This window comes from Manis pentadactyla, chromosome 6 (assembly GCF_030020395.1).
Source record: "Manis pentadactyla isolate mManPen7 chromosome 6, mManPen7.hap1, whole genome shotgun sequence".
In the NCBI taxonomy this organism is placed as follows: domain Eukaryota; kingdom Metazoa; phylum Chordata; class Mammalia; order Pholidota; family Manidae; genus Manis; species Manis pentadactyla.
In genome coordinates, this window is record NC_080024.1 from 43,541,128 (window position 1) to 43,558,088 (window position 16,961).

The window sequence follows — 16,961 nt, forward strand, 5'->3', positions numbered from 1 at the left end:
CCTCTTGTTGGACTGAGCCCTTTATCATTATGTAATGTCCTTCTTTATCTTGTTATTTTCTTTGTTTTGAAGTCTATTTTGTCTGATACTAGTACTGCAACACCTGCTTTTTTCTCCCTGTTGTTTGCATGAAATATCTTTTTCCATCCCTTGACTTTTAGTCTGTGCATGTCTTTGGGTTTGAGGTGAGTCTCTTGTAAGCAGCATATAGATGGGTCTTGCTTTTTTATTCATTCTATTACTCTGTGTCTTTTTATTGGTGCATTCAATCCATTTACATTTAGGGTGATTATTGAAAGATATGTACTTATTGCCATTGCAGGCTTTAGATTCGTAGTTACCGAAGGTCAAAGGTTAGCTTCTTTAGTATCTTACTCTCTAACTTAACTCTCTTATTGAGCTATTATAAGCATTGTCTGGTGATTCTTTATTTCTCTCTCTTCTTAGTCCTCCTCCTCCATTCTTTATATGTTGGGTGTTTTATTCTGTGCTCTTTTGTGTTTCCTTTAACTGCTTTTGTGGGTAGTTGATTTTATTTTTTGTTTTTAGTTAGTATTTGGTTGGTCTGCTTTCTTTGCTGTGATTTTATTTTCTCTGGTGACATCTATTTAGCCTTAGGAGTGCTCCCATCTAGAGCAGTCCCTGTAAGATGCCCTGTAGAGGTGGTTTGTGGGAGGCAAATTCCCTCACCTTTTGCTTGTCTGGGAATTGTTTAATCCCTCCTTCATATTTAAATGGTAATTATGCTGGATATAGTATTCTCGGTTCAAGGCTCTTCTGTTTCATTGCATTAAATATATCATGCCATTCTCTTCTGGCCTGTAAGGTTTCTGTCGAGAAGTCTGATGATAGCCTGATGGGTTTTCCTTCGTAGGTGACCTTTTTTCTCTCTCTGGCTGCCTTTAAAACTGTCCTTGTCCTTGATCTTTGCCATTTTAATTATCATGTGTCTTGGTGTTGTCCTCTGTTGGTCCCTTCTGTTGGGGGTTCTGTATACTTCCATGGTCTGAATGATTATTTCCTCCCCCAGTTTGGGGAAGTTCTTAGCAATTATTTCTTCAAATACACATTCTATCCCTTTTTATCTCTCTTCTTCTTCTGGTACCCCTATAATGTGGATATTGTTCCATTTGGATTGGTCACACAGTTCTCTTAATATTGATTCATTCCTGGAGATCCTTTTATCTCTCTCTGTTTCAGCTTCTATGCATTCCTTTTTTCTGGTTTCTATTCCATCAATGGCCTCTTGTATCTTATCCATTCTGCATATAAATCCTTCCAGAGATTGTTTCATTTCTGTAATCTCCTTCCATACATCATCTCTTAGCTCTTGCATATTGCTCTGCAGCTCCATCAGCATGGTTATGACCTTTATTTTGAATTCTTTTTCAGGGAGATTGGTTATGTCTATCTCCCCAGATTCCTTGTCAGGGGAGGATGTCTGGGTTAGTCTGGTCTGTATCAAATTCTTTTGCCTTTTCATGACGATAGAGGTATTTGTGGGGAGCTGTTGCATGTGTTGGCTGGGAGAACGTCCCTTCTTGCTAGTTGTGGCCTTCCTCTCCTGGGAGAACAGCGACCCCTAGCGGCTTGTACTGGGCAGCTGCGCGCAGACGGGGTTTCTAAATCTTGCCCAGACGCTGTGGAAGAAGCTCTGCCTGCTGCATCAGGCTGCTTCTCCACTATGGTGGAGAGGCGTCAGAGGGGAAACAGATGGGAGGCTGTTTTTCTCCGTGAGGGGCCTCCGAGCTGTGCTGCCGCCCAGGGGTAGGGCACCCAGAGTTCCCCTGGATTCCCAGCTGCTGGGCTAACTGACCTGGGATGCTTTGGTCCAGCTGTGGGGTCCCTGTCCCTTTAAGACTTTCAAAAAGCACTCGCTTTTCTTTGTTCCAGGGGCGCCAGCTGCCGGGACCCACTCACAGGTCCTACTGTCCTGTTTCCCTAGTTTCCTGCACCCCATGCATGCACTGTATGTCTGCACTCCGTGCGGATGGCTAGGGCTGGCTATTTAGCAGTCCTGGGCTCCCTCTCCCTCCCTGCTCCGACTCCTCTCCTCCCACCAGGAACTGGGGTGAGGGGTGCTTGGGTCCCGCTGGGCTGTGGCTTGTATCTTACCCCCTTCATGAAGTGCTGGGTTCTCACAGGTGTGGATGTAGCCTGGCTGTTGTCCTGTGTCCTCTGGTCTCTCTTCTAGGAAGAGTTGTCTTTGTTATATTTTCATAAATATATGTGGTTTTGGGAGGAGATTTCCGCTGCTCTACTCACGCCACCATCTTGGCTTCACCCTCATTCTAATATAATTTTTATAAAGAAGAAACGAGGCCTCTCCCTCTCTTCAAGAGGCCTGAATGGAAACAGATAGTGGCTTGGCCCAAAGCAGGAATGGAAGGGCAATTTTCTAGGTTGGTGGAAAGGTGGAAATGTTTTCTTCCTCCCCTCTTCCTTTCTCTATTTTCCTTCCTCTCATTCTGCCTTTTCAGAGGCTTCCCATGAAAACTGGTTCTCAGAAGGGTTGATTGAAGAAGGTAGGAAGGAGGCCTATTTATTTAAAAACTTAATACTTTGTGGGCAGTGTATGGATCATTTTTAAGAATTTGTAATTGTAACTAATTATGTATCTGAAGAGGAGACACCCACTAAGGGATTCCTGAGGTACTAGAAACAAGAAGTAATCTGCATATCCAACAGGATGAACTTCCATTTACTTTAGCTAAATCTTCAGTTCAAGTTAAAAAGAAGTTAGATTCATTCATTATGAAAGGAGTATAAGAGAGTAGCAAATAGAAGAATAATATAGACTTCATATTGATTTTATAGGAGATTTCTAATAATAACATAAATAGATGAGCATGTTATATTTATGAGTACAGAAAAAACTATGTAGTATTCAGAAGTCATGGAGTACTTATCTTAATCATCTTCAGTTGGGGTTTTTTTCTTTTTGAATAGTAGTTTCAAGTCTTTTAAAGGTTCACAGGCATATTCAGGTTCTTGAGCTTTGGTGCTCTGTACAATGGGTTCTTCTTTATCTGTGTTGTCTGGGAGGTCTTGGGAAAAGTTTTTCCAGGCCTTTACTCTGGAGTGGTGAATCCAGGCTTTGATACCTGTGACTTTGACAGCAGTAAAAGAGAGTATAACAGTGTGGGGCCCTTCCCAGACTGGATTAAGAGTTGGAGAATTAGAAGGAGTTGACTTAATTAGAACTTGATCTCCTGGTTCAAAGAGGGGTACCCCAGGGGTTCTATTTTGTCCTTCAGTTAGATTTTGAAGGAGTGCCTGGAATTTAGCAAGGTGTGTCACATACTGGATTATTTCTGTGACTTCTCTGTCCATGATTAAATTATTCTTTAAGAAAAGTCTTCCATAGAGCGCATTTCAAAGGGACATAACCCCAGAATTTTGGGAGTGTTTCTTATTCTTATTATGGCTAATGGTAGTAGGTCACGCCAGGGCAAGTGAGTTTCTTGTGACCGTTTCCTTAAATGTCGTTTTATGATGTCATTAGTCTTTTCCACTTTGCCTGAGGATTGCGGCCTCCAGGCACAGTGTAAATTATACTGAATACCAAGGGCCTGGGGCAGTCCTTGAGTGATGGCTGCTTTAAGTGCCGGGCCAATGTCACTTTGTAATCCTTGGGGCATCCTAAATAAGGGAATAATTTCATGTAAGAGTACTTTTACTACTTCTTTTGCTTGTTCAGTTTTACAGGGGAAGGCCTTGACCCATCCTGTGAATGTATCTATCCACACAAGGAGATATTGGAGTCCTTTTGCCTTTGGCATATGTGTGAAATCTATTTGCCAGTCTTCTGGGTATGTGCCTGCTCGCTGTAAGCCAGGAGGAGCGGCTTTTTTATTTAATGGGTTATTTCTTTGACAAATCTCACAAGGCTTTAGTGATTTGCTCTATGGTCTTTAATAGACTACTGCCTGCAAAAATACTTTTGGCCATCTGATAGGTATTTTCTATACCTAAATGGAAAGTCTGGTGTAAAGTTTTAAGAACTTTCCATTCTGTACTCTGAGGTAAATAAATTTCTCATCATCTGTCTGAAGCCAACCAGAGGGAAGGAGAGAACTGCCTTTGGAGAGGCCATCTTGCAGCTCTTTTTTACTATAGCTGGGGATAATATTAGCTGGCACACCTGTCCATAAGAGAGGGGCTTGGATAGGTGCCTTATAAGTCTCTCGAGCTGCCTCTTTGGCTTTTGTATCAGCTCGCCTGTTTCCTTCTGTTATTTCATTTATTCCTTTCTGGTGGCCTCTGCTGTGAATAACTGCTACTTCTTTAGGCTTATGCACAGCTTGAATTAGCTGGTTAATTTCACTATGGTATTTGATAAGAGAACCTTCAAAATTTTTAAAGTCTCTTTCTTTCCATATGGCTGCATGGGCATACAGCACTAGGTAGGCATACTTAGAGTCAGTATATATATTGACTCTCTTTCCTTTCCCTATCTCAAGGGCTCTAGTGAGGGCTATTAATTCTGCCAGCTGGGCACTCATGCCTGGTGGAAGTGGTTGGCACTCGACAGTATCCCACAGAGTGACAACTGCATAGCCAGCTTTCTGCTGGCCCTGCTCAATAAAGGAGCTGCCGTCTGTGAAGAGGACAAGCTCTGGGTTCTTTAGTGGGGTGTCTTTAAGGTCTTCTCTGGCAGAATAGTTTAGGGCAAGGACCTGTTGGCAGTCATGCTCAGGTCCTTTATTCATGGATTCAGGTAGAAAGGTAGCTGGGTTTAGGATGGAGCATGTCTGCAGCTGGGTGACAGGGCCTTCAAAGAGGAGCGACTGATATTTTAGTAGCCTGCTGTCTGACAGCCACAGGTCTCCCCGGGTGTTTAATGAGCTGGTGATGTTATGGGGTGCATGCACTGTCAGGTCTCTTCCCAGGGTCAGCTTTGTGGCTTTAGGTACTAGCAGGGCCACTGCTGCTACAGATATCAGACAGTGTGGCCAGCCCTTAGCTACTGGGTCTAGTTCCTTACTTAGATAGGCTATGGGCTGCTGCATTTCTCCTCAAGGTTGAGTTAATACTCCCAGCGCCACTCCCGATCTCTCAGTAACAAATAGGTTAAACCGGTTTCCAGTGGGCAGGCTTAAGGTGGGGGCCTGGAGTAGGACTTTCTTCAAAGCCTCATAAGCTTTAATGGCATCAGGTTCCCACTGGAGTTTTATGGTGCCTTTAAGGAGTTGGTAGAGGGGTTTGACTAACTCCATATCTGGGGACCCGAATTCTGCAATATCCAGTGATGTCCAAAAATCCCCTCAGTTGCCGGATAGTAGAGAGTAATGGGTGGCAGAGAATGGGTCATATTCTCTCTTCTCCCAGGGCTCTGGTTCCCTGAGAGAGGTTAAGGCCCAAATATTTTACTTGCTGCTGACAGATCTGTGCTTTCTGTTGGGAGACTTTATAGCCACAGTCAGCTAGAAAGTTTAGTAATTTCTGAGTACCTTCCTGACACTCTGCCTCAGTGGTGGCACAGAGCAGTATATCATCCACATTTGGATGATTTCCACTTCCCATGAATTAAAGGAAGGTAGGTCTTTAGTTAAGACTTGCCCAAATAGATGTGGGCTATCTCTAAATCCTTGGGGCAAGACTGTCCAGGTTAATTGGGCTGAGGGATTTATAGCATCTTCAAAAGCAAAGGGAAATTGAGACTCAGGTGCAAACAGGATACAAAAGAAAGCATCTTTTAGGCCTAGCACAGTAAACCATGCTGTTCCCTCAGGAATCCTGGATAATAGAGTGTAGGGATTAGGTACTACTGGATGTAGGGACACAACTGCTTCATTAATGGCTCGTAGGGCTTGTACAAGGCACCAGCTTCCATTTTGGCTTTTGTACTCCGAATATGGGAGTATTGCAAGGGCTGTTACAGGCTATTAAGAGGCCTTGAGCCTTTAAGTTAGTAATAATTGGCTTTAAACCTTCATGAGCTTCTGGTTTTAAGGGACACTGTCTCTTATGAGGGAAGTAATTAGGGTCTTTAAGATGGACCTGTACTGGTTGGGCTGATTTTGCTTTTCCAATGATCCTATTAGTTGCCCAGACTTCAGGATTAATGTCTACTTCCACTAGGGGAAGATTTCACTTATTTTTTTCAAAATTCATATGTACAGAGGCTTGTACTTTAGAAAGTATATCATGGCCTAGAAGCAGCATCAAACTTTCTGGGATTACTAGGAAGGCATGTGAAAATAGCACTGAGTCCCATTCACAACTTAAAGACTGAGTAAAATGTTTGGTTATTGACTTCCCAGATATGCCTCTAATAGTAGTTGACTGGGAGGAAGGAGGGCCAGGATTATGGAGGAGGACCAAATAGGCGGCTCCAGTACCAAGCAGGAAATCGATGGTGTGGCCTCCTACAGAGAGAATCACCTGGGGCTCCTGTGGGGTTATGATGGTGACAGGAGCCAGCATGGGTAGCCCCGGGCCCCTTCAGTCTTGACCATATTGTTGCAAGTCCTACCTCAGCTGCCTACACCTCTGAGGGCAGTCCTCCTTCCAGTGGTCTCTTTGACAGAGTGGGCAGGGCATTGGCAGTTTGGAGCGCCTACCCATAGGGCACTCTCCCTTAAAATGCTCCTCTCTGCCACAGAGGAAACAAGCCGCCTGGGGCCTGGTCCCTGGGGCTGGTTTCCTTTTCAGGAGGAAAGGAACAAGAGGAAACGACCACATTTGTTGAGCATGTGCTATGGGTCATACTGCATTGGATGTTATCATATGCATCATGTCATAAGCCTCAAAATACTTATGAGGGGTGGGTTTTGGTATGCCATTTTATAGATTATCAAACTGAGTCTCTAGGAGTTTCACCAATTTGCTCAGATTCAAACAACTACTAAGTGGCTGAGCTGAAATTGAGGCCCCAGCTGATTTCAAAATCAGTTTACCTCTTTCCATTTAACTATACTAGACTCTCGTATAAGGGCAATTCCAGAAGTCAACCAAACAATGATTGAAAATACTCAATTTCAGCTTAGCTTATAATACATCATCTGAAGTGAGACCTGGGACACTGTTTACTATAGCAGCTTATTCTCACCTAACTGCTGAGAGCAGAAGAGCAATTGTATTTGCTACTAATCCCATAATTCAAGCAAATCTTTACCAAGTAACTCAAGGAAATTTTTCTCAGTCATACTCCCCAGTTTTGCCAGAATAGTTATCAAATATGGAATTTACATCAAATTAGTTATACCATGTGTGATATTATATACCATATTATGGCCCTACCTTACTGAAATAGCTCATGTGAAGCTATTTATTATAGTAGGGAAAATACCTGAATATGGGAAAGCAGATCCAAGGTAGGCATGTTACCCTAAAACTGACAAGTTTCTTCTCAGTTATCTTTTGTTGTTGGGAAAGAATTCTTCATTAAATTATCAGAGTTTAGTAATGATCTATTTCACAAATACCTTGTGAATGCCAAGCTCTTTCTGCCTTGGACCTTTTCATTTGCTGTCACTGGTACACGAAACCCTCCCTACTGCTCTATTATATGGTTGGCTTCTTCAGCTTTCAGTTTAAATGTCATCTCCTTGTAGAGAAGGCATCTGTTGTTTTGCACTCCACATCCATCCATCCATCCTTTTGGTAAGAGAGTGACCCGATTTTACTATAGAGTTCCACTCTTGCCCCAGTTTAAAGCTTGTGGTTTAAGTGGGATGGACCACATGTTCAGCTCCAGGCATGGTCCCAATTGGCTTGAGCCAATAAGCCTATTCCATTACCCTGGCCACAGTGGTTCATTCAGGGATGGGCTTGTAATCCAATCAGAGCCAAGATGTGACAAGACATTTATTAGGGCTTCTGGGAAAGGAAAGTTCCTTTCTATTCATTAAGAGCTTTTAGAAGAGACCTCCCTCTTTCCCTGGCTTATTGGATAGCAGTTATGCTCATGAATGAGGATATATGTGTGATGGATGGTGTGGTGGTGGTGATGAGTGTGAAGAGTAGTAACTGTGTGGAGCCTATCGATGAGTTCATCGGTGAGGAAAGCAGAGGAGGGAGATGGGCTGAAGATCTGAAATGGCTTTGAGGTGCTAGACCAAACCCTGCGGGTGATTAGATGTATCCTCAGACAAATCAACACATTCTTTTTATTGTTTAAGTTGATTTGTTTTTGCCATTGGTATTTATAACATAAAGAGTTCTAATCAATACAGCTATTCAGAGAGGATTTTCCTGATGAACCTATCTAAAGTGGTTCTCTTTCCCTACACTCCTTAACATGAACCCTTTTATTTCCTCATGTTACTTACCACAATCTCTAATTATATTTTTAATAATCTTGCATACTTGTTAATTGTCTATCTCAGCTATGAGGCTGCAAAGTCTTCAGGGCTGACAACTTTTGTATCTAGTTCACTATCACCAGTGCCTAGAGCAGTGTCTGAAAAGATGGAAATAGCATTTATTGGATGAATTGATTAGGAACTTTCCCATAGATCCAAACATGCATTTTCCCTAGTCCTTTGTTCTATGCTGCCTTGCGAAAGCAAGAAGATAAATAATTACAGTGATACCACATGTTTCTACCAGTATGAATTCTGACAGTCCTTTTCCAAACAAAATGGAATAATTTCCCTGGGAGTCAGCTTTTAACATGAAATTTTGTTATTTTACTTAACCGCAGTTAGACTTCCCGAAGTTTTATAGTTTGTTCTCAGACAAAGAACTTGCACAATCTGCTTTTAATTTTGAAAGGGCGCTCCAAAAAACACATGCCCGAAAACATACTGAAACAGAGCTTAGTGTTAAATGAGCATAAAAGTTTTTCCAAAACTGTGACCCAGAAGGTTAGAAATTAATTATTTAGTACTTTTGGCAACAACAGCAAAACAAAACAACAAAAAGCTTCATGTTGTGAATAGTTGCAGATAATGACAGAAGGAAATGAGATATGAACAGAGCAAATAATGATGAATAATTCTCAAACAATGGACTTCTAATCCTGTCAGTTATATCTGAATCATTGATTTACCTGTGATAATAGCAATTAATAGCAAAGGATTCTGTTTTCTGTCTTTTCCTTTTCATATTCTAAAATATAAACCATTCTCAAATGGGGTAAGATAATTTTTTAAATGTGTGTTTTGTCAATATTTTCACAAAGTGGTTTTCAATTTTAGGGGGAACAACACAATTTTACTGATTTTTCTAATCAGAATCTCAATCTCTGGATATTAAATAATGCTCATCCATTTAATCAAAAAAATTTATTGAGCAGCTACTATATGCTAAGCACACTGTTAGATTTATATTTGTGAAAGATGACAAGATCCCAGCTCTTAAGGTGCCTGTAACTTAGTTACAGAGTATGGTAAACATTCTTAGCACATAATTTATATTTTAAATGTATTGATGACAGGAAACTTAAAAGATGAATTATTAAAGTCTGCCACAATGTATATCTTTAACGGTCTGTTACTGATATGTTATAGGACCATCTGAGAAATCTAGTTAACATAGAATTCTGGGACAATAATAATATAAAGGAATCCTAGAGGTCATCTCATCCATTCCCTGGGTCAAATAGTAGCAGAGGAAAAAAGTCCATTCCTTTTTTATGTCCTGAGAAATATGATTTCCTAAAAATGAAGGTACTTTCATTCTAGGATGATAAAATTACTATGGTACTTTTAAAATAGATATTGTTGGAGTTGTGCTGCTTATCTTGAATTACTGGATTTAAGAGCCAAAAAAAATTGATTTTTAGGAATTTCAAAAACTAAAGAGATAAGAAAGAAAATTGCCTTCTACTTCCAGAAAGGAACGGAAGCCTAAAAATAGTAAGTTAATAGGCAGTAAAATTTGTGTGGCATCAGACACACAACAAGGGTATTTAATCGATCAAAACATTTTAATAAATGCAATTTAGTATGCATCCATATAAGCCTTTTGGTGTCTTACTCATAAAGTACCCGCCATGACTTGCCATCATTGCAAATGTTAATTATGGTTTTTCCTTCCAGAACACCTGACATAGGAACTCCTTGTGTAGAGGAAGGCCTCCGCTCTCGTCCCCTGCCACGGGAGAGAGACCTCTTCTACCTGTGATACTCTCCCAGCCTGAGGCCTCCTCTTGCCACTGCTCCCTCATCTCCTCCTTGTTCCCTGCTAACATCCTCTTGTTAAGAAAAACTATCCAGAGCTTGGAAATAAATCTGAGAGACTGCATCACGTCTCCTCTTCACCATGAGAGGCTGGGTGTAGCAAGGCCCTGACAGCACAGGGATTCCTCATTTTCTTGGAGGCATGCACCTGTAATTGAGGCTCACTATTCTTCCTATTGATTAAAAGCTCAGACTTTGGGCAGTTACACTTTAATTTATAGATTTGTTTCCCATACAGATGCAAATGATTTCTGTCTGGTATAAAAAGCACCAGAAATTATGGTGATTATGGTTTCATTTTCCTGCAAGACATTCGTTAGTTTAATATCTAACCAGGAATCATATTTTAACATGCTTCTTCAAAATGCCTATAAATACCCATTTTCTCAAAATGCTCTGTGCACCAGTTTTACCATTCTCCTGGTTATCTCAGTAATTAATGGGTTGAATAAAATCTGCGATACATATTTGTTTCTTATTTGTATGAGTCAATTTTTAACCTTTGGAAAACTCTATATTCCCTTTGGAATTACTCTCTTCAGTGATGCACAGAATCAGGTCCTGCCACCCCCCTCCTCTTTTTTTTTGCATAGTTTCTCAATACATCAATATGGAATTAATGGACCAGTCTCCAGGAGCTTCATGTGGACCATATGCTCCTCTTTGTTTTTCTCATACTTACACGGATTTGAAAGGGAAGGACTTAGATTTAAGGTCAGGCTTAAGAATCCTTAGGGAGCTTGGGCTAAAGAATATTGGTAATGTTATTTCTAGTGCATTGTGAGTGAAACTGTCTTCTTTTGGGGGCTAGCCAGAGGACACATATTTTGGTACCTGTGGCAAAATGTGAATAGATTCCAACCAACTTGTATAAAAGAACATTTTGAATATAACCAGATGGTAAAATGGTGGACATCTGTCCTCTTTGCCTGCCTAGCATGTTGCCATCTAGTAACAGTAACCCTAATTTTACTTACCTTTGGGGTCTGAGTGGGAATTTCAATTATAATATATTGTACCATTATTTCCTAGGGGAGGGATGCACACACGACCCCAGCCAGGACAATAGGTGCTCTGGAATTTGAATCTGAAATGAGGAACACACCATCTGAAATAATGACTGTGGCTAATTCATCCCAAGGACAAGGTCCTGAAGAGACTGCCAGCTGGTTCCTGACACTAAATCTCTAGCTGCCTGGATCCTGTTCTTACTGAGACCTGGTTCCTTAGCTTTTCCTTCTGTGAGCTATCCCATAACTTCCAATCAGTTCCTTTTACTGGCTTCTGTTAGCCAGAGTGGATTTATAGTGTTTGCACCCTGAGACCACTAATTGATAAATTTGGTGATTATGTATGTCTCATAGAAACTGAAACAAATATTCTATTGTTTTTCCATTACCTTTTAAAACTAAGAATAGTAATTGTTTTAACAAATAAATAACATTTACTAAGTGCCTGCCACTGCTCTTTATTAGCCTCATTGCTATGTTTTATGAAAAAATTCTTTAAAAATTGAAGTTGCTTCCTAGTAAGTCATGAAAATGCAGAAAATACAAAATTTTGGATGATTTCATACTATTAAGCCTCACAGTAATCCTATGACATGAAGAAAGTGAGGGTCAGAGAGGTAAAGGAACTTGATGTAGTTTATACACTACTGAGTCATGGCGCTGAACCCAGGCAGTCTGGCCCCAGTTATCACATTTCTCCTTGAGACTAAAAACTCCCTGTGAATTGCTGGAAAAAGCCACCTTGCACTTGACTTCCTGCTGCTGAATGCCTTTTATTCTCAGGATAATCTTTGCATTTCACATCTAACACAATCCAACAACTAGTTTGAAGTTTTATGTTTGTTAAATCATGGGCATAAAGAACATTCTGTGCTTTCTAGACACTAAGTGGCTCCATGGTGAACCAAAGGTAGGATTTCAGTCCCCCAGGATGCCTCTGGGTTTCTGGCAGGAGTGGCTTTCTCAGGTTTTCTACACCAGCTCTGTGTCTTAGGGTGGGATCTAGGAATCTGATTCTGATGTCATATTTGGGACCCATTGGTACAAAAAAGAAATTCTGAGAATAGCTGTGTCCTTTGACCCTAACCACACACTTCTCAGCTTCTCCAGGCCCTGATTTCCCAATCTGTAGAATGAGGAGACCAGGCCAGCTCTGCCCACTTCCCAGGTTGTTGTGAGGCTGATGCTGTGAAAACATTATGCCAAGATGTGTTACTATCATTAATTTTAAGAAAAGGCAATTTATAATAGGTGTTTTTATTCTGCCAGGGAAATGGAACTTGCAAAGTACAAATGTCACAAATGTACAAAAATCTTTCAAATGCAGATTGTATGGGACATGTTTACACAGACTCATTGCATTGGTGGGCCTGATCTAAACCTAATTAAAGAAGTCAGTCTTAAGAGTAGTACAGGGAATTTTCTGTCTGCAGGCCTCCACCATAGCCCTATATCTGCACAATAAGGCCTAAAGTTCTTTTGAGAAAGGAAAAGCCTTTTATTCCATAATTAAAGATAAGACTCTTATCTCCAAAACATACTTCATGACATTCACAAATTTACTTAAACTGACTCCACAGTGACATTGACTGAAATCTTCCTCCAAGGTCCCTTCTTGAGAGTGGCTTGGAGAGGGCTGAGTGGTGTGCAGGAAACAGATGCCCACCTCCCAGCAGCTGGGCAGCAGGGAGGGGCTGCTGGCCCGTGGGTTGCAAAGAACTGAAACGCTAGGGAAATATGCACACTTTAAACACTTTTCTGGGGCAGGTCCTGGTTTGATACCTTATTTAATTTCTTAGTGAAATAAAGCAGCCTTGTCTTTGTCTCATGAGATCTGCCTATCTTTTCTGGTGAAACTTAAAAACATCCTTGAGATTTTGCTTGAGGACATAAGCATTGATAAGTTCTTATTTTATAATTGGCTCATATGTGAGGAGGGTGTGTGTGAAGAAAAAGGGGGTGGGAATCTAATTTCTAACTCAGCCTAGAAGTTGTGAACTTGGTATCTGTCAGTTGGCTGATTTAACTGAGTCTTGTTCATATTGTAATTATCTGAATCCCCAGTGATGCATAACATTTTTTGTAGAGTTGTTCTTTCAAGATAACTATTGTTCCCAGGGAAGAAAAGACTACATAAAAAAGTTTATCACCAATTCTGCCGTTTCCCTTTTAGAAATTATGTACATTCTGTTCAAGGTCATGGATATTGTGGGATTTGAGACAGCAAACAATCTTGACGTTTCTCGTCAATGCTCGCAAAATGGCAACGAAGGGAGTTAGAGAAGAATCACAGAAAGCGGAGCTAAGGCTGGTAGAGAGCAAAGAGGAGATGCGGCCTTGCCTGCTTCCGCCTTCTGCCAACTTGTGACTCTCGCTATCTAACACCTCCAGTGACATGTCCCAGATATCAGCTTCAGTCCTAAAGGCTGCAGACTCGCACTGCTCATAAACAAACACACCCTGAACTGAAAACAGCTCAGTCACTGACTGTAGTTTATTATTAAGGGAAAAAAATGTTTTGTCAGTTTCATTTTTCTTAGCTTAATAGTACATGGATATTAGACAACAAATTTATGGTTTAGGGGTTCATTTGTTAGGAAGAAAGGAAGGAAGAGGGAAAGGAGCAAAATCAAGGAAAGGGGGAAGGGAAGAAAGGAAACTATTAGCAATACATTTTTTAAATTTTCTTTTGTCAAATTACCCTGCCAACGTTTACAACAAGAGGTGAAATGTTATAGGATTGATTTAATATTCATTTCTTTTTCCTAGATAGAGGTCAAAGAATTAGGCAAAACCCAAACTTTTTTCAGTTTTAATGGTTAGTAAGGGTTCCAGTATTAACATGTGAATCAATGCAACTTGAATGGCCAGCTGTGGCATCTGCAGACAAGTGTGTCCCTCGTCACCTCTTCTCTCCCAGGTTCTCACTGGCTTCCAGCTTCCCTGCCAAGGTGGGCACATGAGAACAGCTGGCTGCTCTTATCAGTGAGAGAAAAAATACACAGCTTGGATTTCATTTTTCCCTGACATGCTGTATTTGAGCTGGTATTCCACATTTCAAGTGGAAAAAGGCCTCCTAAGTCAGGGCAGCTCTTCAGGAGTGCAGAGAGAGCAATTGAAAATGTACTTTTGGAAGGGCATGGAACACAGTTCCCATTTTGTTATAAAAATCTCACATCTCTACAGTTTTATGACTAGCTCTTTCCTAATGAAAAATGCAATTTAGACTTATGCCTACTTCCTTTTTTTTTAGTTATCACATGCATTTTTATCATGTACATCATGTATTATCTAGGATTCATGATGAGCTCTTCCTCCCACAGTGCTGGCCGTCTGTGGGAGGAACGGCCCCCACAGGTGTTGCAAAGCGGTAACACCTGAAGCAGGTCCGTCCGGAGTAACTGCAGGGGAGAGTCAATGAGTCCTTTCACATCACTTTCATCATCTCTCTGAACAACAACAACTAAACATCCAATCTAAAAACAATGTGTTTGCTATGCACAGTTTCTAATTCCCCTATAGTGTGCCTCCTAACGCCCTCTGACAGAGAGATTCCAGAGGCCCCTGCTGCCCTGTGGTATTTGGTTGTCTGGGTGAAAAGATAGTTTTTAGAATTGCATAATAATAGCTATCTGTCAGAGCAACTAGGATTCGATGAGATTAGTAGGTAAAGCATGGCATAGTCTCTGACAGCAGTAAATGCTCATTGAAAGTGATAGTTCTCTAGGTTAGTTCACCTAGTTTCTCTGTAACTCAAATATCCACTAATAGATCAGGTCCTTGAATCCACTTGAATTAGTTATGTAGTCTAAAGGGTAGCAGATGAAATCCCAGATGGGAAAGGGGCCCGTTCCCAATCAGAAATAATCCTCCCATTGTGATGTTTAATGGGATTTAATCTCTAGGAATCATAGATCTTTAAAAAATTATTAATGGATGTCTACAAAAGAAATTCAAGAAAATAAAGTCTGAATTCCTAAGAAGAATGCATTGATTATGACCTGGTGCCTGATTTATACAATGTGTTTTCCATCTGTACGTGTAGATTTTTTGCTTTTAACTGTTATCTCTAGCAGTGCAAAGAGGGATCATATTGGAACCCTGGAAGACAGCCAAATCACATCTTTGTTAAAGTGATAGTTGCAGTTACTGGGATAAAGGAAATTCCTGCTTGAAGTGGATAGTTTGTTCTATGACCTAAATTTGTATCATGTGAGTTGAACCCTGGAATTTGTGTATGAAATTGCTCTTAAAGGGTAAGATATACAGAGAACCAGTTGTAACTGGTTTGTTTAAACTGAGCCTAGAGCAAGGCAGGCCATTGAGGGGGAGGGGCAGAAAGGCTAGAATAATTTCCCAGCAAGAGTCTCAGGCTATTTAAACCAGTTGAACATGCTTATGGGAGCAGGACACACCCTGGGGGAAACCAACTCCAGAAATAATGACCTTACACAGCATGACAGTGTCATAACTTTGATCTTCTGATACTGACCCATTTTTACAAAGCTTTACATACACACAGCTATACATTGTGGAAGTTTGTATACAAAGTAGAAATCAGAATATGGATTTTCTTGTCAGGTTGCAGACTGTGGGCTTAAAAATGAGTTTCAACAATTTAACATTTTACTTATTATGATATAGAACACTGTTCAATCGTTTTATTGATGACTTCTACTGAAATAATGGGAGTATGGTAAAAGAGTTATGTTACTCAAGAATCTGTGGATAACTAGGGGTCTGAAGACATTATTCTCAGGTCTTTGTATTTTGAAGTCTGTATATGTGTGTGTGTGTTTTCAATTCAATGAAGATATTTAAATTATTGCTTACCCTTACATGAATAAGCTTTCTTTTTATTGTGGTAACTCATACCTGAAAGATACTTTCATAACTCATCTTAGATCAATGTGTTTTAAACCAGAGACTTGATATATTCTTGGTGATTCTTAGAAAAAGGATCTATTCTTTACTCAAGCTTGAGAAACACTGTCATCTTGGATAAGTGAGTTAACTTTGAGCCCTCATTTCTTGATTTATAAAACAGGATTTTAAACGCCTCCTTCAGAAGTTTGCTATGGATTAAATGCAGACAATGTTTAAAAAGCACTTTGGACTTAGTAGGTGCATAGTGAGTGTTAGTTTTCTTCTCTCTCTTGGTTCCTTTCCCTCATTCCCTGAGGCTATACAGCAGTAGAAAACAGATACAAGCACTCCAATTGGAGATAAGTCAAGTAAAAAGAAGGTAGAATGGTTTTAATAAGTTGTCATATGTCAAGTTATTAGAGAGTTATAATTAGTTATGCTGTAACTCCAGATTCATTGAGAAGGAATCTCATATCTGTGAGTAGAATGCTATAAATAATCTAAGTGTAAACTGGAGTGTTTTATATTTTCCAGCCTTTTGCGATTATCTTTTTCATTAATATCCAAATAAAAGTTATTCAGACTCTCATTTGCTTGCCCACAAAAACTCATTTCCCTTCTGGGTATTTCTGAGAATTTTTTGGAGCCTTACTTGTCCTGTTATTATTTGTTACTTTTTATTTAACTGCCCTCTCAGGGCTTGATTGTCACTGGCCATCTGGTCACCATACTCCATGTTGATCCTCCTCTCTCTTCTTCAAAGCCCCAGATGAGGAGAGAGCCCTTTCCTTCATGTTCTAAAGCAGTGTTAAGACAAGCAGATTCTAGACTGCAGTTGGCTAATAAGAGTTCAGGGACCTAAAGCTAATGGTCAGACTCTACCCATGGGTGTCCTCCCTGCTCCATCAGGAGGTGTTTCCAGTGGGCTCTCTCTTCCTGGGCCCCGCTTGCTGCT